The 24,648-nt window shown below is 46.3% G+C and overlaps 1 protein-coding gene across 2 annotated transcripts in view; it reads left to right on the top strand.

Moving 5' to 3' along the window:
• Positions 1-24,648, top strand: part of LOC122942445 (NXPE family member 1-like) — a 295,878-nt gene that overhangs the window by 170,149 nt on the left and 101,081 nt on the right. Inside the window, exon 2 of one of the 2 annotated variants that reach the window (XM_044300073.1) lies at positions 2,206-2,366. The exons of the other annotated variant lie outside the window; for it this stretch is intronic. The gene's annotated coding sequence lies outside the window, so the exon portion shown is untranslated. The remainder of the gene's footprint in view (positions 1-2,205; positions 2,367-24,648) is intronic. 2 annotated transcript variants of the gene reach the window in all.

Below are 24,648 nucleotides of genomic sequence, written 5' to 3'. Positions count from 1 at the left end.
CTCAATAGCAGAATTGAAAACGCTAATGTATAATTAGCCTAAAGCCTGCCGATTAGTGCCGGTGATGTCACCGAGCTCACTACTGGCAGAAGCCTGCGCCTAGCTGTCCCTATGGAGAGCCTGGTACGTCACTGGATCTCCTAAAAAAACCTTTGCTTTGAAATGCCCCATGCTCATATTAGGGGGGCTGCCCGGGTTCAGATCTTAAAACCCCCTTTAAAAAGATTGATCACCTATGTAAGAATCTCCACATGCCAAGGTGGATTTTGTGTTAGTGTACTGTGAAAAAGAAAAAAGGATCAGTTTTTACCTGACGCTCAGGGGGACATTCCTGTGGCTGCATTGCATTAAAAGAAGTATTACACCCCAAGCCTGGATGCTTATGTGTACACAGAAGTGCAGAGTAAGGAAGACTATATTAAAGAGTCACTTTGACCTATAGACTATTTATTTTACGCACTTATATAGAGCTGACATATTCTTCAGCACTTTACAGACATTAGCATCATCGCTGCAGGTGCAACGGCAAGCAGGTAAACAATGAAGAGGAGGCAGCGCTGGCACTGCGCGTGCCTTCTCTTCAAACAGCTGATCGGTGGGGGTGCCAGGTGTCAGACCCCAGCTGATTTGATATTGATGACCTATCCTGAGCATAGGTCATCAATAAATATAACTTGGACAACCCCTTTAAGTAGACAATCCAAAAAATCATAAATCAAAGAGCAGAAGAATAGCATCACTCACCGGGACTTTTACCACTTGCAGCTTTATTTCAGGTTAAAAACAGAGCAGATGTGGGTCACTTCTCAGAGACACAAGGCAACAGCCATTTCACGATTGACAAAGCGCTGCAAAGTACGAAACGGCTGTTGCCTTGTGTCTCTAAGAAGTGACCCACATCTGCTCTGTTTTTAACCTGAAATAAAGCTGCAAGTGGTAAAAGTCCCGGTGAGTGCCGCTATTCTTCTGCTCTTTGATTTAGAAACATGAGTATTACTACAACTCCCATCCGGCCACCCACACTTATGCACGCCCCTGCGGAACACTGCAACTACCATACATCCAATGTTTTTATTTATAATTATAGGGCATTTTAACTCTCACCTCTAATTCATCTGCAGCAACTTGGTAGGAGAATGGAGAGGAGGACCAGAGTGGTAGTGGTGTTGGTGGTAGTTGTCATGGCACTAACAGTAGTTGGGTCCTCCTCCCTCACGCTGAGGGCTGGAACAGTAATGAGGGTTCTGCAGGATATTAGGAGTGGTAGTTGTTTCTTCCAAGGCATGCCCTGGTTGGAGTCTCTTGGCTAATAGAAGGTGGGGTGCCCTTGATGGTAAAGTGTGGAATGATATAAATGACAGCTTAAAGTGGTTGTCTCCTCTTAGACATTGAATGTATATTACTAGGATATGCCACCTCTGGGACCCAAACCTATCTCCAGATTGGGGAGCCTGAAGTAAAGGAGAGCAGACCATGTAAGCACAGCTACCCTCCATTCACCACTATGGGAGTTCTGAAAATAGCTGACCATTGGCTCTGCTATTTCCAGTAGTCCTATGGAGGTGAATGGAGACATGGCCGAACATGTGTGGTGAACTTTACATTTACTGCTCTGGGATGAAAATAGCCAAGCGTGCTGGGAGTTTCCTTATGCCCCAATTACTTGGCTGTATTTCCACTTAGTTTTGGTTCCTGCAGAGCTGATGACTGCTCAGACTCTAATACTAGACTGTCTCAAGTAAGAGAACAAGCCAAGGGGATGGACCTGTCCTGGTTCAGAGCTTGTTACTAAGCAATAGTTATATGGGCCCATTTACACAGCATTTTGGTTGTCTATTTCGTTTTTATCCCAAATTAGAAGAAAAAGATAATTTCCTATTTTCATAAGCTTACCTCTTTCTCTAGAGCTACATGCCAATTATACAAGCAAAGTTCACAAATATGTCTTTTTTATCAAAATAAATAATACAAAGAAATTAAATGTTGGAGAATCCAGACCTCAGCCCCAGTAGGACTGTGTAGAAAACTGCACATTAATGTCATCTTTCAATCATTGATGAACTGAAACTTTGCTGTGGGACAGAATTCTTCCAATATGACGTAAGAGCCTTTTTATCACTTCATGTTAGTCTTTTTCTGTGTTGTTTATATAGTGATAAAATTAAAGGGGTTTTCCTGAACTCAACATTTATTTCCTATCCACAGGGTAGAGGGCTCCACCATTGAGACCCCCACCAAACACAAGAACAGGAGCCCTGCATCCCCTGTTCCACTTTACTGTATGGTCGAAGCTAGGAGGGACTTGAATGGAGTGGCAGTCAGGCCTAAGTCTATGGGACTGACAAATATAGCCTATGAATAAAAAGGTGATAAATGTCGATTTCGGAAAAACATTTCAAGTATATCTAAACTTTAGAATATATTTTATTAAAAACTAATCCAACTGCCCTAAAATGAATTTTTGTAATATACTTGTCATGCTTTAGAATCCGTACTCTCATACAGCAGTGATGCTCTGATCCCTACAGAGCTCACTGTGTCCAAAGGGGAATCTGTACTCCCATACACAGTGCTGTATGGGGAGTATGGATTCTATAGCTCGATAGGCACCTAAACTTCAGGTGCCTATTTCACAAGGAATTAGTAAAAATAATATATACGGTGTGTATATATATATATATATATATATATATATAAAAAAGGACGTATGTATGTGTGTATGTTCCGTGATCATTCAAAAAAGCAAACCATCGATTTTAACGAAACTTGATATACGCATCCCTTGCTACCTGGAAAGAAATCTTATGGAGGCATCAGCTCTCTAGGACGTACCATTCCTGAAATATTCCCCAAAAATGAGCTGCATTATCCAATACAAGCCTGCAAGTCTTTCTCTTCATATCCCAACTGCCATACACACGGTCACATGTCTCTTATTATCCAATAGAAGCTCGCAGGCCCTTACTCCATAACAACCCAGCCAACCCAAGTCGCACGACACATAGGGCACAACTACACTGCTACATGCATCCATCTTGGATTAATTTTTTTGCGACTGTCACCACAGCCTATCATTATAAAAATGTTGCACAACACATGTCTTCATGTAGCCCTAGCCTTAAAACCACTGTTAAAGAGTAGACTTCTCACGAACATAAAATTTTCCGTTCGCGAACGGTGAACACAGATTTTCGCAAGTGTTCGCGAACGGGCAAACCGGGCGAACCGCCATTGACTTCAATAGGCAGGTGAATTTTAAAACCCACAGGGACTCTTTCTGGCCACAATAGTGATGGAAAGGTTGTTTCAAGGGGACTAACACCTGGACTGTGGCATGCCGGACGGGGATCCATGGCAAAACTCCCATGGAAAATTACGTAGTTGACGCAGAGTCGGGTTTTAATCCATAAAGGGCATAAATCACCTAACATTCCTAAATTGTTTGGAATAGCGTGCTTTAAAACATCAGGTATGATGTTATATCGATCAGGTAGTGTAACGGTTACGCGCGCTTCACAGTGACAGACCAAACTATGACAGACCAAACTCCCTGTTTACTGCACCGCAAACAACCGCAAACAGTCCATTTGCACAACCGCAAACTCCCCATTTGCACAAGGTTGGATACCAAGCTAGCCATGTCCCGTTCCTTGTCCTCACTGACGTCATTGAAGGTCTCTTCCTCCACCCAGCCACGTACAACACCAAGGGTCCCCGAAAGGTGAGAACAAGCCCCCTGGGACGCCTGCTGTGTTTGGTCTTCCACCTCCTCAAAGCCGCATTCCTCCTCTGACTCCTCTTCTTCAGACTCCTCTCTCTGCGTTGCCTCTCTCTGCGTTATTATAAGGTGTGTTAAGTAGAACTATTCCTATCAGTTTAATCCCTGTTATGTCCCCTATCAGGGGACGTGTATGGAATAGATTTTAGGAACTGGGAGATGGAAAAAGATGCTTGGTTGGTCCTTCTACTTCCAATTTGGGGCACTGCGTGTGCAATCTACTGTGCCACCAGATAGGAGAGGTGTGTTAAGTAGTACTATTTCTATCAGTTTAATCCCTGTTACGTCCCCTATCAGGGGACGTGTATATGGAATCGATTTTAGGAACCGGGAGATGGAAAAAGATGCTTGGTGGTCCTCCTACTTCCAATTTGGGGCACTACGCGTGCAATCGAATGTGCCACCAGATAGGAGTGGTATGTTAAGTAGTACTAATCCTATCAGTTTAATCCCTGTTACATCCCCTATTAGGGGACGTGTATATGGAATCGATTTTAGGAACCCGGAGATGGAAAAACATGCTTTAATCAGTTTAATCCCTGTTACGTTCACTAGTATTATTATTATTATTATTATTATAAGGTGTATTAAGTAGTACTATTCCTATCAGTTTAATCCATGTTACGTCCCCTGTCAGGGGACGTGTATTGAATAGATTTTAGACAACCGCAAAGAGTTGTCAATAGTTGACACACTCATGACATAAATTGTATTCCTCTATGCGTCAATCTTGGTGTAGTGATGACTGTGCTCGTGCGCACGTTTGGGAGATTGCAGGCGATGGCGGTTTTTCAAAGCCTATGGTCGTGCTGAGGTAGTTCAGTGACAGTTAAGTGACCCAGAAAACAATGATTCTGCAGTGTGGGCCCATTGTTGGCCTAGTAGGCTTTAATGATCACCTTAGGTGATCACAAAGAAAATTTATGTTTGTTCTATGCAAAATTATCCAGCCGATCGCTTTTGGTCTGTTCACAATGAAATAACAACCTTATCATCTGGGGTGTGCCAACATTGCCATTGCCAACACACTCATAGAGGTGGTCGCTTCATTGTGATACGCAAGCCCCTTCACCACAACAAGGTAACTATCACAAAGGGGAATTGACACATGTATGTGCCTTTTTTGGGGGGGAGGGGGGAGGAATTTTGAAGCCACAGGGTCCCCTCAACCAGAGGCCAGAAAATTAGGCATGTACACATGCCTGAAAAATTAGATATTGTTGTAGCCGCGGCCAGAAAAATTTATGTTTCCCAGGCAGAAAGTGCCCTAAAACATTGCGGCTTGAATCCTAGTTGGTGGCGGATAAGTCACGCAAGTCATCCGGCATTCAGAGATAAAATACAGCAGCGTGTGGACATTTTTAGCCCAAGGCAGCTCATCTCAGTCATCAGGCCTTTTTTAGTTGAATGCATCACCCACTGTCAGTCCCTTCGGGATCCATCCATCATTCATCTTAATAAAGGTGAGATAATCTAGACTTTTTTGACCTAGGCGACTTCTCTTCTCAGTGACAATACCTCCTGCTGCACTGAAGGTTCCTTCTTAGGCTACTTTCACACTTTCGTTCAGAGCGGATCCGTCTGAGACGGATCCGCTCATATAATGCAGATGGTGGATCCATTCAGAACGGATCCGTCTGCATTATATTGTAAAAAAAATTCTAAGTGTGAAAGTAGCCTCAGACGGATCCGTCCAGACTTTACATTGAAAGTCAATGGGGGACTGATCCGTTTGAAAATTGAGCCATAGTGTGTCATATTCAAACGGATCCGTCCCCATTGACTTACATTGTAAGTCTGGACGGATCCGCACGCCTCTGCACGGCCAGGCGCTGCAAGCAGCGTTCATGTGTCCGCTTGCTGAGCGGAGCGGAGGCTGAACGCTGCCAGACTGATGCATTCTGAGCGGATCCGCGTCCACTCAGAATGCATTAGGGCTGGACGGATGCGTTTGGGGCCGCTTGTGAGCCCCTTCAAACGGAGCTCACAAGCGGACACCCGAACGCTAGTGTGAAACTAGCCTGACAGGACACTTGAAGCGGCGCAGGCCAGAAGTTCTATCGCAAATTGGGATAGCTCAGGCCACAGTTCAAGCCTGCACACCCAGTAGTCAAGGGGTTCATCGCTCCTCAGAGTGTCAATATCTGCAGTTAAGGCGAGGTAGTCTGCTACCTGTCGGTCAAGTCGTTCTCTGAGGGTGGACCCCGAAGGGCTGTGGCGATGCGTAGGACCTAAAAAGCTCTGCATGTCCTCCATCAACAACACGTCTGTAAAGTGTCCTGTCCTTGCCGGTGTGGTCGTGGGAGGAGAAGGATTACTTTCACCTCTTCCCCTGTTAGATTCCCGTTGTGCTTTGACATTACCCTTATACGCTGTGTAAAGCATACTTTTTAATTTATTTTGGAACTGCTGCATCCTTTCCGACTTCCGGTTATTCAGTAACATTGCAGGCACTTTCTGCTTATACCGGGGGTCCAGTAGCGTGGCCACCTAGTACAGGTCGTTCTCCTTCAGCCTTTTTATACGAGGGTCCCTCAACAGGCACGACAGCATGAAAGACCCCATTTGCACAAGGTTGGATGCCGAGCTCCTCATGTCTCGTTCCTTGTCCTTACTGATCTCACTGAAGGTCTGTTCTTCCCCCCAGCCACGTACAACACCATGTGTACCAGATAGGTGACAACAAGCACCCTGGGATGCCTGCTGTGGTTGGTCTTCCTCCTCCTCAAAGAAACATTCCTCCTCTGACTCCTCTTCCTCAGACTTCAATTCCAGCGTTGCCGCAGGTTCAGCAAGCGATGCTGATAAGGTTTTTCTGGTGGTGATGATGGTGACCACAACTCTTCCTCTTCACGCTCATCTACGGCTTGATCCAGTACTCTTCGCAGGGCACGCTCCAGGAAGAAAACAAATGGGATGATGTCACTGATGGTGCCTTCGGAGGGACTGACTAGGTTTGTCACCTCCTCAAAAGGACGCATGAGCCTACAGGCATTGCGCACGAGCGTCCAGTAACGTGGCAAAAAAATTCCCAGCTCCGCAGAGGCTGTCCTAGCACTCCGGTCATACAAATACTCGTTGACAGCTTTTTCTTGTTGGAGCAGGCGGTCGAACATTAGGAGTGTTGAATTCCAACGTGTCGAGCTGTCGCAAATCAAGTCCTCACTGGCATGTTGTTTCGGTGCTGAATGTCTGAAAAGTGCGCCATGGCCGTGTAGGGACGCCTTAAATAGCCACACACTTTCCTGGCCTGCTTGAGGACGTCCTGTAAGCCTGGGTACTTATGCACAAAGCGTTGTACGATCAGATTACACACATGTGCCCTGCACGGCACATGTGTCATTTTGCCCAAATTCAATGCCACCAACAAATTGCTTCCGTTGTCACACACCACTTTGCCGATCTCCAGTTGGTGCGGAGTCAGCCACTGATCCACCTGTGCGTTCAGGGCGGACAGGAGTGCTGGTCCGGTGTGACTCTCTGCTTTCAGGCAAGTCAACCCCAAGACGGCGTGACACTGTCGTATCCGGGATGTGGAATAGCCCCTGGGGAGCTGGGGGCTGCCGTTGATGTGGAGCAAGACACAGCAGCAGAAGAGGACTCAGCCGAGGAGGTTATGGAAGAGGATGGAGTAGGAGGAGTAGAGGAGGTGGCAGCAGGCCTGCCTGCAAGTCGTGGTGGTGTCACCAACTCCTCTGCAGAGCCACACATTCCATGCTTGGCAGCCGTGAGCAGGTTTACCCAATGCGCAGTGTAGGTGATATACCTGCCCTGACCATGCTTTGCAGACCAGGTATCAGTGGTCAGATGGACCCTTGTCCCAACACTGTGTGCCAGACATGCCATGACTTCCTTTTGCACAATCGAGTACAGGTTGGGGATTGCCTTTTCTGCAAAGAAATTTAGGCCGGGTGCCTTCCACTGCGTTGTCCCCAAATTTTTTTGAAGGCCTCAGACTCCACCAGCTTGTATGGTAAAACTGGCGGGCTAAGAGTTCAGACAAGCCAGCTGTCAGACGCCGGGCAAGGGGGTGACTTTGTGACATTGGCTTCTTACGCTCAAACATGTCCTTGACAGACACCTGACTGTGGGCAGATGAGCAGGAACTGCTCAAGGCGAGAGGCGGAGTGGCGGGTGGTTTAGAGGGGGCAAGGAGGACAGCAGTGGTTGACGTGGCTGAAGATGCTGGACCAGGAGGAGGATGGTGGCTTTGAGTTTGTGTGCTGCTTTTACTCATGTGTTGATCTAATAGGCGTTTGTGATGTAAGATCATGTGCCTTCGCAAAGCAGTTGTATCTAGGTGGGTGTTGGACTTCCCACGACTCAGTTTCTTTTGGCACAGGTTGCAAATGGCATCGCTATTATCAGAGGCAGACACACAAAAAAAATGCCACACTGCTGAGCTTTGCAATAACGGCATTCTGGTGGTGGCAACAGCATGCGTTGATTGGTGTGCTGTCTGGCTGACCACGGGTGCTGATACATGCTGTCTTACTGTGCCACTAGCTCCTTGCGACGACCTCCCCCTGCTTCCAACTCGTCTACTCCTCCTCTCTGTATCCCCATCTGAACTTTCCCCCTGTTCTTCTTCTCTTTGAGCAGGCACCCACGTGACATCCACGGACACATCGTCATCATCAATCGCTTCACTTGTATCTGACAACTCAGCAAAGGAAGCAGCAGTGGGTACAACATTATCATCATCACACCGTACGTCCATCTGTGTAATGCTGCCTGATTGAGACATATCCCTGTTATCTACATCCTCTTGCAATAATGTTTGCGCATCACTCATTTCTTCCAACTGATGTGAAAATAACTCCTCTGACAGATCAAGTGATGCGGCTGTGGTGCTAGTGTTGGTGGTGGCGGCAGGCGGGCGAGTGGTAACTTGAGAGGTGCCCAAAGCTGAGAGGTGCGTCAAGGTTCCGAACGGAAGCTGTAGAAGATTGCGTGTCCTGTGTTAGCCAGTCAACTATGTCCTCAGAACTTTTTGAGTTCAGGGTACGTGGCCTCCGAACACTGGGCATTATTCTAGAGCCAAAGGGAATCACAGCACCACGACCACGACGGCCCCTGCGGGGTGGCCTGCCTCTGCCTGTCATTTTTTTTAGATTAGTTAAGTTGTACTATGCGTGCAAGCTACTGTGACACCAGATATGAGTTGCGCTTAAGTGACACTATGGACTTGCAGCTGGGCCTTAAACAGACAAACACGTGTGTGCAACTGACTGCTATTTATTCAGTCAAAATTATTATTTTTCTTTAAATGGAATCGAATGTGACACCAGATATGAATGGCACTGAAGTGACACTATGCACTGGCACTGGGCCTTAAACACAAAAACACGTGTGTGCAACCGACTGCTAGTTATTCAGTCAAAATTGTTGTTTTTCTTTAAATGGAATCGAATGTGACATCAGATATGAGTTGCTCTGAAGTGACACTATGCGCTTGCAGCTGGGCCTTAAACACACAAACATGTGTGTGCAACTGACTGCTATTTATTCATTGTGTTAGGTGCTTACGGTAGTACAGAGAAGAGCCCTGGAATGCAGGGAAAGAAATGCAGTCGGTTGTGGTGTGCCGAAACCGAGGATGAGGTAGGCCTAAGAAAGAAGAGGGCCCACCCAAGGAAAAGACATAACAGAAATGAGTTGTAAATGAGTGGAGTGGTGGGAGGGACAAAGCTCAGACCTCAGACGGTGCAGGAGCCAGGTAAGGGGGGTGCCCTAAATAGGCTGGAGGCGGACCTCAGCCCCTCCCACAAATCCAGGCAAATGCCTTAATACTTGTGTTAGGTGCTTACGGTAGTACAGAGAAGAGGCCTGGAATGCAGGGAAAGAAATGCAGTCGGTTGTGGTGTGCCGAAACCGAGGATGAGGTAGGCCTAAGAAAGAAGAGGGCAAAAATGGAAATAAACCAGTTTATTTGTAACCAATAAGACATGTAAACAGCTCAACCCGACAAGCTTTGGAAAGCCACTCTTAACTCATGCGCTGGATTTGACACCCAGATATGAGTTGCGCTGAAGTGACACTATGCACTGGCAGCTGGACCCTAAAAACACAAACACGTGTGTAACTGACTGCTATTTATTTAGTCAAAATTGTTGTTTTTGTTTAAATGGAATCGAATGTGACACCAGATATGAATGGCACTGAAGTGACACTATGCACTGCACTGGGCCTTAGACACACAAACACGTGTGGGCAACTGACTGCTAGTTATTCAGTCAAAATTGTTGTTTTTCTTTAAATATAATCAAATGTGACACCAGATATGAATGGCGCTGAAGTGACACTATGCACTGGCACTGGGCCTTAAACACAAAAACACGTGTGTGTGCAACTGACTGCTAGTTATTCACTATCAAAATTGTTGTTTTTCTTTAAATGGAATCAAATGTGACACCAGATATGAATGGCACTGAAGTGACACTGTGCACTGGCACTGGGCCTTAGACACACAAACACGTGTGTAACCGACTGCTATTTATTCAGTCAAAATTGTTGTTATTCTTTAAATGGAATCTTATGTGACACCAGATATGAATGGCACTGAAGTGACACTATGCACTGTACTGGGCCTTAGACACACAAATACGTGTGTAACTGACTGCTAGTTATTCAGTCAAAATTTTTGTTTTTCTTTAAATATAATCAAATGTGACACCAGATATAAATGGCGCTGAAGTGACACTATGCACTGGCACTGGGCCTTAAACACAAAAACACGTGTGTGTGCAACTGACTGCTAGTTATTTACCGTCAAAATTGTTGTTTTTCTTTAAATGGAATCGAATGTGACACCAGATATAAGTTGCGCTGGTGACACTATGCACTTGCAGGACTGTGAGCCTGACACACACGCTGGCAGGCAGGCAGACAACTGTAATTTGATTACACAGGAAAAAAAAAAGCAGACTGATGTTCTAGCCCTAAAAAGGGCTTTTTGGGGTGCTGTCAGGACGCTGTCCTTACAGCAGAGATCAGATGAGTCTTTCAGGACTATAGTGGACACTGAATACACTAGCCTAACTATCGATTTCCCTATTAAATCAGCAGCAGCTACACTGTCCCTCCTATCACTAAGAATGCAGCTTCCAAATGAATCTAAAATGGATGCTGTCCAGGAGGTGGGAGTGTCTGGGAGGGAGGGTCTGCTGCTGATTGGCAGGAATGTGTCTGCTAACTGTGAGGTACAGGGTCAAAGTTTATTCAATGATGATGTATAGGGGGTGGACCGAACATCGCATATGTTCGCCCGCCGCGGAGAACGCAAACAAGCTATGTTCGCCGGGAACTGTTCGCTGGCGAATAGTTCGGGACATCTCTATTAAAGAGGTGGGCACTGTGGAGATCACTGTGAAAGTCACATAAAGGGGCGGGCAGTAAGGAGATCACTTAAAGGGGCGGGCACTGTGGAGGTCAGTCTTAAAGGGACGGGCACTGTGAAGGTCACTGTTAAAGGGGCGGGCACTGTGGACGTCACTGAGAAAGGGATGGACACTGTGGAGGTCACTGTTAAAGGGACAGAAACTGGGGAGGTCACTGTTAAAGGGCCGGGGTGCTGTATAGGTCACTGTTGAGGGGTTGTGCCCCTGAGAAGGTCAATGTCAAGGGAGTGAGGTGCAGTGAAACTCACTGTTAAAGGGGTGAGCTGCTGTCAAGCTCAGAGTTAAGGGGTGGGCTGCTGTAGACATCCCATTGTAAGGAGGCGGGGCACTGTGGGGGGGTCAGTGTTAAGGAGTGAGGGGCAGTGGAGTTCACTGTTAAGGGGACGGGGTGCTGTAGAGGTCACAGTTATGGGGGATACTATGGATATCTTTTAACGACACACACAACCATTCAATTAAATAGATTAAATATACCCGTGCAAAGCCGGATCCTTCTGCTAGTATATATATATTACAAAACTTCATTTTAGGGCAGTTAGATTCATTTTAAATAAAATATATTCTAAGGTTTAGGAACACTTTAAATATATAACATTTTATTAGATTATTTAATCCAGATTTACAAAATGCACTGAAATAATATTGAAGTATGTCAAAAGAAAAAATCTAGGAGACCTAAGGGTGTCATGCACAAATTTTAGGCCAACTAGAGCGATTTCGTTTTGCGTAGAATTGATTCGGGCTCAAATTCAGCCGGATTGAAACCAAATAGAATTTTAAGCAATTTGCTCTTCTTTAGTGTTGAGCAGCACCACCTTGTCACGGCTGAGGATGGGGGAAACCCTCAGCCGTGAGATGCCAGGTGGTGTAGTGGCTACTCGGCCATGAGAACAGGATAGGGAGCAGGTCACCTCCTCACGCATCGCTACCCTGACCCTAACTCCTAACCTGCATGGGCCGACCTTTAAGGTAGGAGGACCCATGCGCAGGAACCTCGGAGCCCTGTCTTACCCTCCGCAGATCCCTGAGCTAGGAGCTGGGTAAGACGACCTACTCCTCCTTGACACAGAGGAGCAGGAGTCTCAATGGCCAAGCTGTTGGGAAAAGGGGGACATGAACAGCCTCACGGGAATGGCAGGCGAACACCCAGTTCCACCAACCTGCCACAGCCTTGCTGACTGGATCCCTGAGCAGACAGGAAACCAGAACCGTGAGCTGCACCAAACATAAGAAGGTCCCAACAGAACAACATACAACCACACACGCAAAAAGACATCAAACGTAACGACAATTATTTTTACATGGCAACAATACTTTTATGACCACAGGGGCGGCTCTCACAGGCAGGTCAAATACACAGGAGGCTGCTCCAGCTAGCAGGGCTGAAGCAACCTACTGAACCATGCAAGACACTCAGGCTATATAGGCCAAGAAGCCACGCCCCACAGTCGGACACACCCAGTGACATCACACACACACTGGGAAGGGAGTTAACCCTTCCAGCACCACAGAAGGGAAAACACCAACTAAAGGGGGGGTGTACACAATACAAAAACACAAGTGCACACATACACACAGACACCTAACAGAAGGTTGTTAGGTGCAACCGCATGCAACTGCAGCACGCTGCCTAGCCACGCACAGGCTGCTGCTGACACATACACATGAGACGAACAGTTGCCCGTGGCAACCACAAGTTAGGCCACGCGCCAGCGGCCCTCATCTGTGGTTTTAACCCACACGAAACCGCGGGCAACCGCATGCGGTAGAGAGTCACGGTCATAGCCATGGCCGTGACACACCTATGGTGAGATTACATATTAGGCAGTTCCCACTAAAATCAATGAGCTATCTGAACACTACATGGACAAGCAAGATCTCTCAAAATAATAGATGCTCTTTACAGCTTCAGTACTTTGGCTAATAGAACAGGATAATTTTTACATAGTTACATAGTTAATACGGTTGAAAAAATACATATGTCAACCAAGTTCAACCAAGGGATAGGTGGTGACGCAGATCCCAGAAGGAAGTGAGACTCAGATTTCTAAACGTTTTCATAAGCATTAATGTTTTTTACTTTTAAGAATTCGTCTAAACCCTTTTTAAAACTGTCCACTGTTCCCGCTACGACCAGGTCCTGAGGAAGTCTATTCCACAGATTCACAGTTCTTACAGTAAAAAAGCTTTGACACTTCTGGAGACTGAACTTTTTCTTCTTCAGTCGGAAGCAGTGCCCCCTTGTCTTTTGAGCACATTTTACATGGAACATCTTTTCGCCGTATTTTTTGTATGGCCCATTTATATACTTGTATAGGTTAATCATGTCCCCCCTTAGACGTCTCTTCTCAAGGCTAAATAAACTAAATTATTTTAAACTTTCTTAACAACTAAGACCCTCCATGCCCCTTATCATTTTAGTCACTCTCCTCTGTACTTTTTCCAACTGCAGTGCATCCTTTCTATGTACTGGTGCCCAGAACTGAACTGCATATTCCAGATGAGGCCACACCAGCGCTTTGTAAAGTTTAATGCATGACTGTGACGGACTAAATCGTCACTGGGGCTGCTGGAGAAGCCTGAGGGCCAGCCTCCTTCCTACAGACTATGGATCCAGAACTATGGAGACCCCCTCAGACCTTTTGGGGGTTACAAGGAACTATGAACCCTGATTTATGTGTGGAATTTATATGACACATATTTCCTATTGCCCATTAAAGGTGCAGGGTGTGAATTTAGCAGCACAAAAAGGGGTTAACTCTGCACTGAGACTCCCACTGATTGTGTTAGTGATGGGATTAAGATAGCTGACTCTAGGAGCAGCCGACTCCTAGATGAGTAGATCACCTTATGATACACTCAGGAGATAATCCCATCACATGTGTCTTCTCTCTCCCTATTCATTCATTATGGAGTGGGGGGGAGATGTCTGTTTGCATGTTGTTCATGGTTGATTGCGTTATGTTGTTAGACTTCTTGAACTTGTATATATATTGAGTTGGTCTTCAATAAAGTGAGTTCCTGTTTTGGCCTTCAACATAGAGCCTCGTCTCATATGTGTGGGGATTGCTATATGCTGTATACTCCCCTGGCTATAACCCCTAGCTTTTGTAAGAGCTGTTCCTGTTCCTTGTTCCTGTGGTGGTTACGGTGTCGAGTGGAGTGCTTGGACTCCTCGGGAAGCACTAGGAACATCCCTCAGCGGACGTACCCAGTCTGGGTGCCAGGAGATCTGTTACATTGGTGGCAGCAGTGGGATGGCGTCCTAGTGAGAGGAGAAGCAGCTTGGAGAGACCGTTCATGGATTTACAAAATTGAGGGCAAAGCTTGTCCCCATACAGCGCCCCTAGATACAGCAGGATGGAATCAACTAGTCTTCGGACAGCGTTCCATGATGAGGAGGAGGCAGCTGCGGACTACAGGGATGCAGACAGAAAGAAAGTCTGCTATGATGCCCTGGAAAATGCCCAGCGGAGGCGAGGTGAGAGTCTCCCTAGTTACGAGCAGCTGCTACAGAAGCATGTGGCGATGCGGATGGGTCTCTTGGGAGAGCAGCCCCTGGACGAGTGGGTAACATAGCTCCAGAGCCTGGTATGTAGCTTTGGCTAGAGGACGCTTACCGGGCCCTAAGGTAGCATGCCATTTAACATTCCCCTGGACGACCAAGCACTGAAGGGAAGGATTATGATGGACCTGGGTTACTATGGGAGGCATTGGAGGGGGACATTGATCTCGGCAGCACGGAGGAGTCTAGATTATGCTGACGGATGGGAGGTGAGCAAAGACATGACCCACCTGGTAATAAAGGAATGGGAGCTGGAGCAGACCTACCAACACCTGCTCAGCTCCGTTCAGCCCCAATCTACCCGACAAGCAGAGCCAAAGCTGCCATTCCTACAACTGGGAAGACTGGGCAGCAATACCCCCAATACCCCCTACCAGCTCCCAAAGTAGGGAACTTCATCAACTGGTTCTGCGGAGACCTCCTGACGGCAGGTAGAGATGGGACCGAAGTCTCTCCACCGGCCCTACAGGGATTCTGGGCATCCGGCCCAGATCCCCAACTACAGCCAGCGTTACCTGGAGACCAGACAGTCGGTCTAACTCCCCAACGGCAGCCGTAGTTTCAGGGAGTAGGGACAGTCGGTCCTGCTCCCCAGTGACAGTATGTTTTGCCGGGAGAGGAGAGCAGCGTCTCCATTCCCCAGCGGCAGTGTATCTTGCAGGGAGAGGAAAACCGGTCTCTCTCCCCAACCACAGGGGGACAACACCCCTAACTCCGATTATGCATCCATCAACAGAGGTACCCAGTCGGGGTGCCAGGAGATCCGTTACAATGACAATATCCTGGTTGCCTTAGAAGCAGCTGATTGACATTGTATGCTGTCATTTAATCTACCATCCACAAGGACACCCAAATCCTTCTCTTTAAGTGACTCTCCCAGTGCTACATCACCTAGGACATATAAAACACAGAGATTATTACTATCAAGATGCATAACTTTACATTTGTCCACATTGAACCCCATTTGCCAAGTTGATGCCCAATCAGAGTGTTCAAGTCAGCTTGTAGTTTGTGGACATCTTCCATAGATTGCACAGTTCTATACAGCTTAGTGTCATCTGCAAAAATAGATATGGTGCTATTAATCCCGTCCTCAATATCATTAATAAATAAATTAAATAATAGAGGCCCTGGGACCATTCTAATTAGGAATCTCTGACCACAACTCTCTGGACACGGTCCTTCAGACAGTTTTCAATCCAATTACAAACTATACTTTCCAAGCCAATAGACCTTACTTTACTTATTAAGCCTCTATGAGGGACAGTATCAAAAGCCTTTGCAAAATCCAGAAACACTACATCCACAGCTGCCCCTCTGTACACACTACTACTTACCTCCTCATAAAAACAAATCAGGTTAGTCTGACAACTTCTGTCCTTGGTAAACCCATGCTGGATATCACTTATAATATTATTTATAGTCGTATACTCCTGTATATAGTCCCTTAAGAGTCCTTCAAACATTTTTCCCACAACAGAAGTTAAACTAAATGGTCTATAATTACCTGTGGAGGACCTTAATCCTTTGAATATGGGCACCACGTTTCCCTTGCGCCAATCACTTGGCACTGTACCAGTCCCTAGAGAATCCTTAAAAATTATAAACAGGTGCACAGCAATGACTACTGAACTGAGCTTTTTAAGCACTCTTGGGTGTAATCCATCTGGGACCCGGAGCTTTGTTCATATTTACCCTATTTAACTTCTCTTGGACCATATCTACAGTTAGCCAATTGAGTATATCACCGGATGTAATAACAGCCCCAGCAGCACAGATACAAGCTCCTTTCTCTTCTTTTGTATATACAGAGCTAAAAAACCTATTTAGGAACTCTGCCTTTGCCTTATCTTCAGTGACTACCTCCCCCCCTTCCCATTATTTAGAGGCCCTACCTGCTCAGACCTAGGTTTTTAGCATTTATATATTTAAATAAACTTTTGAGGATGTGTTTTGCTTTCTTTTGCTACCTGCTGTTCGTTATGTAGCTATGCTAATTTTATCTCTTTTTTGCTGATTTTATTAAGCCCTTTGTAATCTTCAAACGCTACAGCTGACCCCTCAGATTTGAATTTTTTAAATACTCTCTTTTTGTCTGTTATTGCTCTTTTTACAGTAGCTGTAAGCCATGAGGGGTTTAATTTTAGCCGTTTATACTTGTTACTAGGGATGAGCGAACTCGAACTGTATAGTTCGGGTTCGTACCGAATTTTGGGGTGTCCGTGACACGGACCCGAACCCGGACATTTTCGTAAAAGTCCGGGTTCGGGTTCGGTGTTCGTCGCTTTCTTGGCGCTTTTGTGACGCTTTCTTGGCGCTTTTTGAAAGGCTGCAAAGCAGCCAATCAACAAGCGTCATACTACTTGCCCCAAGAGGCCAATCACAGCCATGCCTACTATTGGCATGGCTGTGATTGGCCAGAGCACCATGTGACCCAGCCTCTATTTAAGCTGGAGTCACATAGCGCCGCCCGTCACTCTGCTCTGATTAGCGTAGGGAGAGGTTGCGGCTGCGACAGTAGGGCGAGATTAGGCAGATTAACTCCTCCAAAGGACTTGATTAACTGATCGATCTGCAGCTGTGGATCATTGAGCTGCTGATCCTCAATTGCTCACTGTTTTTAGGCTGCACAGACCGTTTGTCAGTCTCATTTTTCTGGGGTGATCGGCGGCCATTTTGTGTCTTGTGGTGCGCCAGCACAAGCTGCGACCAAGTGCATTTAACCCTCAATGGTGTGGTTGTTTTTTGGCTAAAGCCTACATCAGGGTGAAGCTGTCACACCAAGTGCATTTAACCAGCAATAGTCTGTTCATTTTTTGGCCATATACAAAATCAGGGGCAAGCTGCGCCTGTCACCAAGTGCATTTAACCCTCAATGGTGTGGTTGTTTTTTGGCTAAAGCCTACATCAGGGTGAAGCTGTGACACCAAGTGCATTTAACCAGCAATAGTCTGTTCATTTTTTGGCCATATACAAAATCAGGGGCAAGCTGCGCCTGTCACCAAGTGCATTTAACCCTCAATGGTGTGGTTGTTTTTTGGCTAAAGCCTACATCAGGGTGAAGCTGTCACACCAAGTGCATTTAACCAGCAATAGTCTGTTCATTTTTTGGCCATATACAAAATCAGGGGCAAGCTGCGCCTGTCACCAAGTGCATTTAACCCTCAATGGTGTGGTTGTTTTTTGGCTAAAGCCTACATCAGGGTGAAGCTGTCACACCAAGTGCATTTAACCAGCAATAGTCTGTTTATTTTTTGGCCATATCCCAGTCTAATTCTGTCACTAAATCCATACCGGTCACCCAGCGCCTAAATACTAGGCCTCAAATTTATATCCAGCTAAATCTGTCCCTAGTGCTGTAGCTGGGCGAGTTATTTAGTGTCCGTTCAAGCACATTTCTTGTTCTGGGTTGAAATACAATTCCCAATTTAGCAATTTCATAATTTAGTGGTTCCTGCTATATCAGAGCTATTTGAAATCTATCCCAAAAAGGGTATATAATATTGAAGGTGCACATTGGGTCATTCAGAATAACTTCACACACACCCGCTACTGTGTATTTCCAAGTCTAATTCTGTCACTAAACCCATACCTGTCACCCAGCGCCTAAATACTAGGCCTCAAATTTAAATCCCTCTAAATCTCTCGTTACCGCTGTACTGTTGTTGCTGGGCAAGATATTTAGTGTCCGTCAAAGCACATTTTTTGTTCTGGGTTGAAGTACAATTCCCAATTTAGCAATTTCATAATTTAGTGGTTCCTGCTATATCAGAGCTATTTGGAATCTATCCCTAAAAGGGTATATAATATTGAAGGTGCACATTGGGTCATTCAGAATAACTTCACACACACCCGCTACTGTGTATTTCCAAGTCTAATTCTGTCACTAAACCCATACCTGTCACCCAGCGCCTAAATACTAGGCCTCAAATTTAAATCCCTCTAAATCTCTCGTTACCGCTGTACTGTTGTTGCTGGGCAAGATATTTAGTGTCCGTCAAAGCACATTTTTTGTTCTGGGTTGAAGTACAATTCCCAATTTAGCAATTTCATAATTTAGTGGTTCCTGCTATATCAGAGCTATTTGGAATCTATCCCTAAAAGGGTATATAATATTGAAGGTGCACATTGGGTCATTCAGAATAACTTCACACACACCCGCTACTGTGTATTTCCAAGTCTAATTCTGTCACTAAACCCATACCTGTCACCCAGCGCCTAAATACTAGGCCTCAAATTTAAATCCCTCTAAATCTCTCGTTACCGCTGTACTGTTGTTGCTGGGCAAGATATTTAGTGTCCGTCAAAGCACATTTTTTGTTCTGGGTTGAAGTACAATTCCCAATTTAGCAATTTCATAATTTAGTGGTTTCTGCTATATCAGAGCTATTTGAAATCTATCCCTAAAAGGGTATATAATATTGAAGGTGCACATAGGGTCATTCAGAATAACTTCACACACACGCTTCTGTGCATTTCCAAGTCTAATTCTGTCACTAAATCCATACCGGTGACCCAGCGCCTAAATACTAGGCCTCAAATTTAAATCCCTCTAAATCTCTCGTTACCCACCGCTGTACTGTTGTTGCTGGGCAAGATATTTAGTGTCCGTCAAAGCACATTTTTTGTTCTGGGTTGAAGTACAATTCCCAATTTAGCAATTTCATAATTTAGTGGTTTCTGCTATATCAGAGCTATTTGAAATCTATCCCTAAAAGGGTATATAATATTGAAGGTGCACATAGGGTCATTCAGAATAACTTCACACACACGCTTCTGTGCATTTCCAAGTCTAATTCTGTCACTAAATCCATACCGGTGACCCAGCGCCTAAATACTAGGCCTCAAATTTAAATCCCTCTAAATCTCTCGTTACCCACCGCTGTACTGTTGTTGCTGGGCAAGATATTTAGTGTCCGTCAAAGCACATTTTTTGTTCTGGGTTGAAGTACAATTCCCAATTTAGCAATTTCATAATTTAGTGGTTTCTGCTATATCAGAGCTATTTGAAATCTATCCCTAAAAGGGTATATAATATTGAAGGTGCACATAGGGTCATTCAGAATAACTTCACACACACGCTTCTGTGCATTTCCAAGTCTAATTCTGTCACTAAATCCATACCGGTGACCCAGCGCCTAAATACTAGGCCTCAAATTTAAATCCCTCTAAATCTCTCGTTACCCACCGCTGTACTGTTGTTGCTGGGCAAGATATTTAGTGTCCGTCAAAGCACATTTTTTGTTCTGGGTTGAAGTACAATTCCCAATTTAGCAATTTCATAATTTAGTGGTTTCTGCTATATCAGAGCTATTTGAAATCTATCCCTAAAAGGGTATATAATATTGAAGGTGCACATAGGGTCATTCAGAATAACTTCACACACACGCTTCTGTGCATTTCCAAGTCTAATTCTGTCACTAAATCCATACCGGTGACCCAGCGCCTAAATACTAGGCCTCAAATTTAAATCCCTCTAAATCTCTCGTTACCCACCGCTGTACTGTTGTTGCTGGGCAAGATATTTAGTGTCCGTCAAAGCACATTTTTTGTTCTGGGTTGAAGTACAATTCCCAATTTAGCAATTTCATAATTTAGTGGTTTCTGCTATATCAGAGCTATTTGAAATCTATCCCTAAAAGGGTATATAATATTGAAGGTGCACATAGGGTCATTCAGAATAACTTCACACACACGCTTCTGTGCATTTCCAAGTCTAATTCTGTCACTAAACCCATACCTGTCACCCAGCGCCTAAATACTAGGCCTCAAATTTAAATCCCTCTAAATCTCTCGTTACCGCTGTCCTGTTGTAGCTGGGAAAGTTATTTAGTGTCCGTCAAAGCACATTTTTTGTTCTGGGTTGAAGTACAATTCCCAATTTAGCAATTTCATAATTTAGTGGTTCCTGCTATATCAGAGCTATTTGAAATCTATCCCAAAAAGGGTATATAATATTGAAGGTGCACATTGGGTCATTCAGAATAACTTCACACACACCCGCTACTGTGTATTTCCAAGTCTAATTCTGTCACTAAACCCATACCTGTCACCCAGCGCCTAAATACTAGGCCTCAAATTTAAATCCCTCTAAATCTCTCGTTACCGCTGTACTGTTGTTGCTGGGCAAGATATTTAGTGTCCGTCAAAGCACATTTTTTGTTCTGGGTTGAAGTACAATTCCCAATTTAGCAATTTCATAATTTAGTGGTTCCTGCTATATCAGAGCTATTTGGAATCTATCCCTAAAAGGGTATATAATATTGAAGGTGCACATTGGGTCATTCAGAATAACTTCACACACACCCGCTACTGTGTATTTCCAAGTCTAATTCTGTCACTAAACCCATACCTGTCACCCAGCGCCTAAATACTAGGCCTCAAATTTAAATCCCTCTAAATCTCTCGTTACCGCTGTACTGTTGTTGCTGGGCAAGATATTTAGTGTCCGTCAAAGCACATTTTTTGTTCTGGGTTGAAGTACAATTCCCAATTTAGCAATTTCATAATTTAGTGGTTTCTGCTATATCAGAGCTATTTGAAATCTATCCCTAAAAGGGTATATAATATTGAAGGTGCACATAGGGTCATTCAGAATAACTTCACACACACGCTTCTGTGCATTTCCAAGTCTAATTCTGTCACTAAATCCATACCGGTGACCCAGCGCCTAAATACTAGGCCTCAAATTTAAATCCCTCTAAATCTCTCGTTACCCACCGCTGTACTGTTGTTGCTGGGCAAGATATTTAGTGTCCGTCAAAGCACATTTTTTGTTCTGGGTTGAAGTACAATTCCCAATTTAGCAATTTCATAATTTAGTGGTTTCTGCTATATCAGAGCTATTTGAAATCTATCCCTAAAAGGGTATATAATATTGAAGGTGCACATAGGGTCATTCAGAATAACTTCACACACACGCTTCTGTGCATTTCCAAGTCTAATTCTGTCACTAAATCCATACCGGTCACCCAGCGCCTAAATACTAGGCCTCAAATTTATATCCCGCTGAATTTGAATACAATACATTGGGCCAAATAATATATTTGTTGTTGTGGTGAACCATAACAATGAGAAAAACATCTAGTAAGGGACGCGGACGTGGACATGGTCGTGGTGGTGTTAGTGGACCCTCTGGTGCTGGGAGAGGACGTGGCCGTTCTGCCACATCCACACGTCCTAGTGTACCAACTACCTCAGGTCCCAGTAGCCGCCAGAATTTACAGCGATATATGGTGGGGCCCAATGCCGTTCTAAGGATGGTAAGGCCTGAGCAGGTACAGGCATTAGTCAATTGGGTGGCCGACAGTGGATCCAGCACGTTCACATTATCTCCCACCCAGTCTTCTGCAGAAAGCGCACAGATGGCGCCTGAAAACCAACCCCATCAGTCTGTCACATCACCCCCATGCATACCAGGGAAACTGTCTCAGCCTCAAGTTATGCAGCAGTCTCTTATGCTGTTTGAAGACTCCGCTGGCAGGGTTTCCCAAGGGCATCCACCTAGCCCTTCCCCAGCGGTGAAAGACATAGAATGCACTGACGCACAACCACTTATGTTTCCTGATGATGAGGACATGGGAATACCACCTCAGCATGTCTCTGATGATGACGAAACACAGGTGCCAACTGCTGCGTCTTTCTGCAGTGTGCAGACTGAACAGGAGGTCAGGGATCAAGACTGGGTGGAAGACGATGCAGGGGACGATGAGGTCCTAGACCCCACATGGAATGAAGGTCGTGCCACTGACTTTCACAGTTCGGAGGAAGAGGCAGTGGTGAGACCGAGCCAACAGCGTAGCAAAAGAGGGAGCAGTGGGCAAAAGCAGAACACCCGCCGCCAAGAGACTCCGCCTGCTACTGACCGCCGCCATCTGGGACCGAGCACCCCAAAGGCAGCTTCAAGGAGTTCCCTGGCATGGCACTTCTTCAAACAATGTGCTGACGACAAGACCCGAGTGGTTTGCACGCTGTGCCATCAGAGCCTGAAGCGAGGCATTAACGTTCTGAACCTGAGCACAACCTGCATGACCAGGCACCTGCATGCAAAGCATGAACTGCAGTGGAGTAAACACCTTAAAACCAAGGAAGTCACTCAGGCTCCCCCTGCTACCTCTTCTGCTGCTGCCGCCTCGGCCTATTCTGCTGCTGCCGCCTCGGCCTCTTCCTCCGCCTCTGGAGGAACGTTGGCACCTGCCGCCCAGCAAACAGGGGATGTACCACCAACACCACCACCACCACCTCCGTCACCAAGCGTCTCAACCATGTCACACGCCAGCGTTCAGCTCTCCATCTCACAAACATTTGATAGAAAGCGTAAATTCCCACCTAGCCACCCTCGATCCCTGGCCCTGAATGCCAGCATTTCTAAACTACTGGCCTATGAAATGCTGTCATTTAGGCTGGTGGACACAGACAGCTTCAAACAGCTCATGTCGCTTGCTGTCCCACAGTATGTTGTTCCCAGCCGGCACTACTTCTCCAAGAGAGCCGTGCCTTCCCTGCACAACCAAGTATCCGATAAAATCAAGTGTGCACTGCGCAACGCCATCTGTAGCAAGGTCCACCTAACCACAGATACGTGGACCAGTAAGCACGGCCAGGGACGCTATATCTCCCTAACTGCACACTGGGTAAATGTAGTGGCAGCTGGGCCCCAGGCGGAGAGCTGTTTGGCGCACGTCCTGCCGCCGCCAAGGATCGCAGGGCAACATTCTTTGCCTCCTGTTGCCACCTCCTCCTTCTCGGCTTCCTCCTCCTCTTCTTCCACCTGCTCATCCAGTCAGCCACACACCTTCACCACCAACTTCAGCACAGCCCGGGGTAAACGTCAGCAGGCCATTCTGAAACTCATATGTTTGGGGGACAGGCCCCACACCGCACAGGAGTTGTGGCGGGGTATTGAACAACAGACCGACGAGTGGTTGCTGCCGGTGAGCCTCAAGCCCGGCCTGGTGGTGTGTGATAATGGGCGAAATCTCGTTGCAGCTCTGGGACTAGCCAATTTGACGCACATCCCTTGCTTGGCGCATGTGCTGAATTTGGTGGTGCAGAAGTTCATTCACAACTACCCCGACATGTCAGAGCTGCTGCATAAAGTGCGGGCCGTCTGTTCGCGCTTCCGGCGTTCACATCCTGCCGCTGCTCGCCTGTCTGCGCTACAGCGTAACTTCGGCCTTCCCGCTCACCGCCTCATATGCGACGTGCCCACCAGGTGGAACTCCACCTTGCACATGCTGGACAGACTGTGCGAGCAGCAGCAGGCCATAGTGGAGTTTCAGCTGCAGCACGCACGGGTCAGTCGCACTACAGAACAGCACCACTTCACCACCAATGACTGGGCCTCCATGCGAGACCTGTGTGCCCTGTTGCGCTGTTTCGAGTACTCCACCAACATGGCCAGTGGCGATGACACCGTTATCAGCGTTACAATACCACTTCTATGTCTCCTTGAGAAAACACTTAGGGCGATGATGGAACAGGAGGTGGCCCAGGAGGAGGAGGAGGAGGATGAGGAAGAGGGGTCATTTTTAGCACTTTCAGGCCAGTCTCTTCGAAGTGACTCAGAGGGAGGTTTTTTGCAACAGCAGAGGCCAGGTACAAATGTGGCCAGCCAGGGCCCACTACTGGAGGACGAGGAGGACGAGGATGAGGAGGAGGTGGAGGAGGATGAGGATGAAGCATGGTCACAGCGGGGTGGCACCCAACGCAGCTCGGGTCCATCACTGGTGCGTGGCTGGGGGGAAAGGCAGGACGATGACGATACGCCTCCCACAGAGGACAGCTTGTCCTTACCCCTGGGCAGCCTGGCACACATGAGCGACTACATGCTGCAGTGCCTGCGCAACGACAGCAGAGTTGCCCACATTTTAACCTGTGCGGACTACTGGGTTGCCACCCTGCTG

The sequence above is a fragment of the Bufo gargarizans genome, chromosome 6 (genome assembly GCF_014858855.1).
Source record: "Bufo gargarizans isolate SCDJY-AF-19 chromosome 6, ASM1485885v1, whole genome shotgun sequence".
Taxonomy (NCBI): Eukaryota; Metazoa; Chordata; class Amphibia; order Anura; family Bufonidae; genus Bufo; species Bufo gargarizans.
This window is presented reverse-complemented; position numbering and strand designations above follow the sequence as displayed.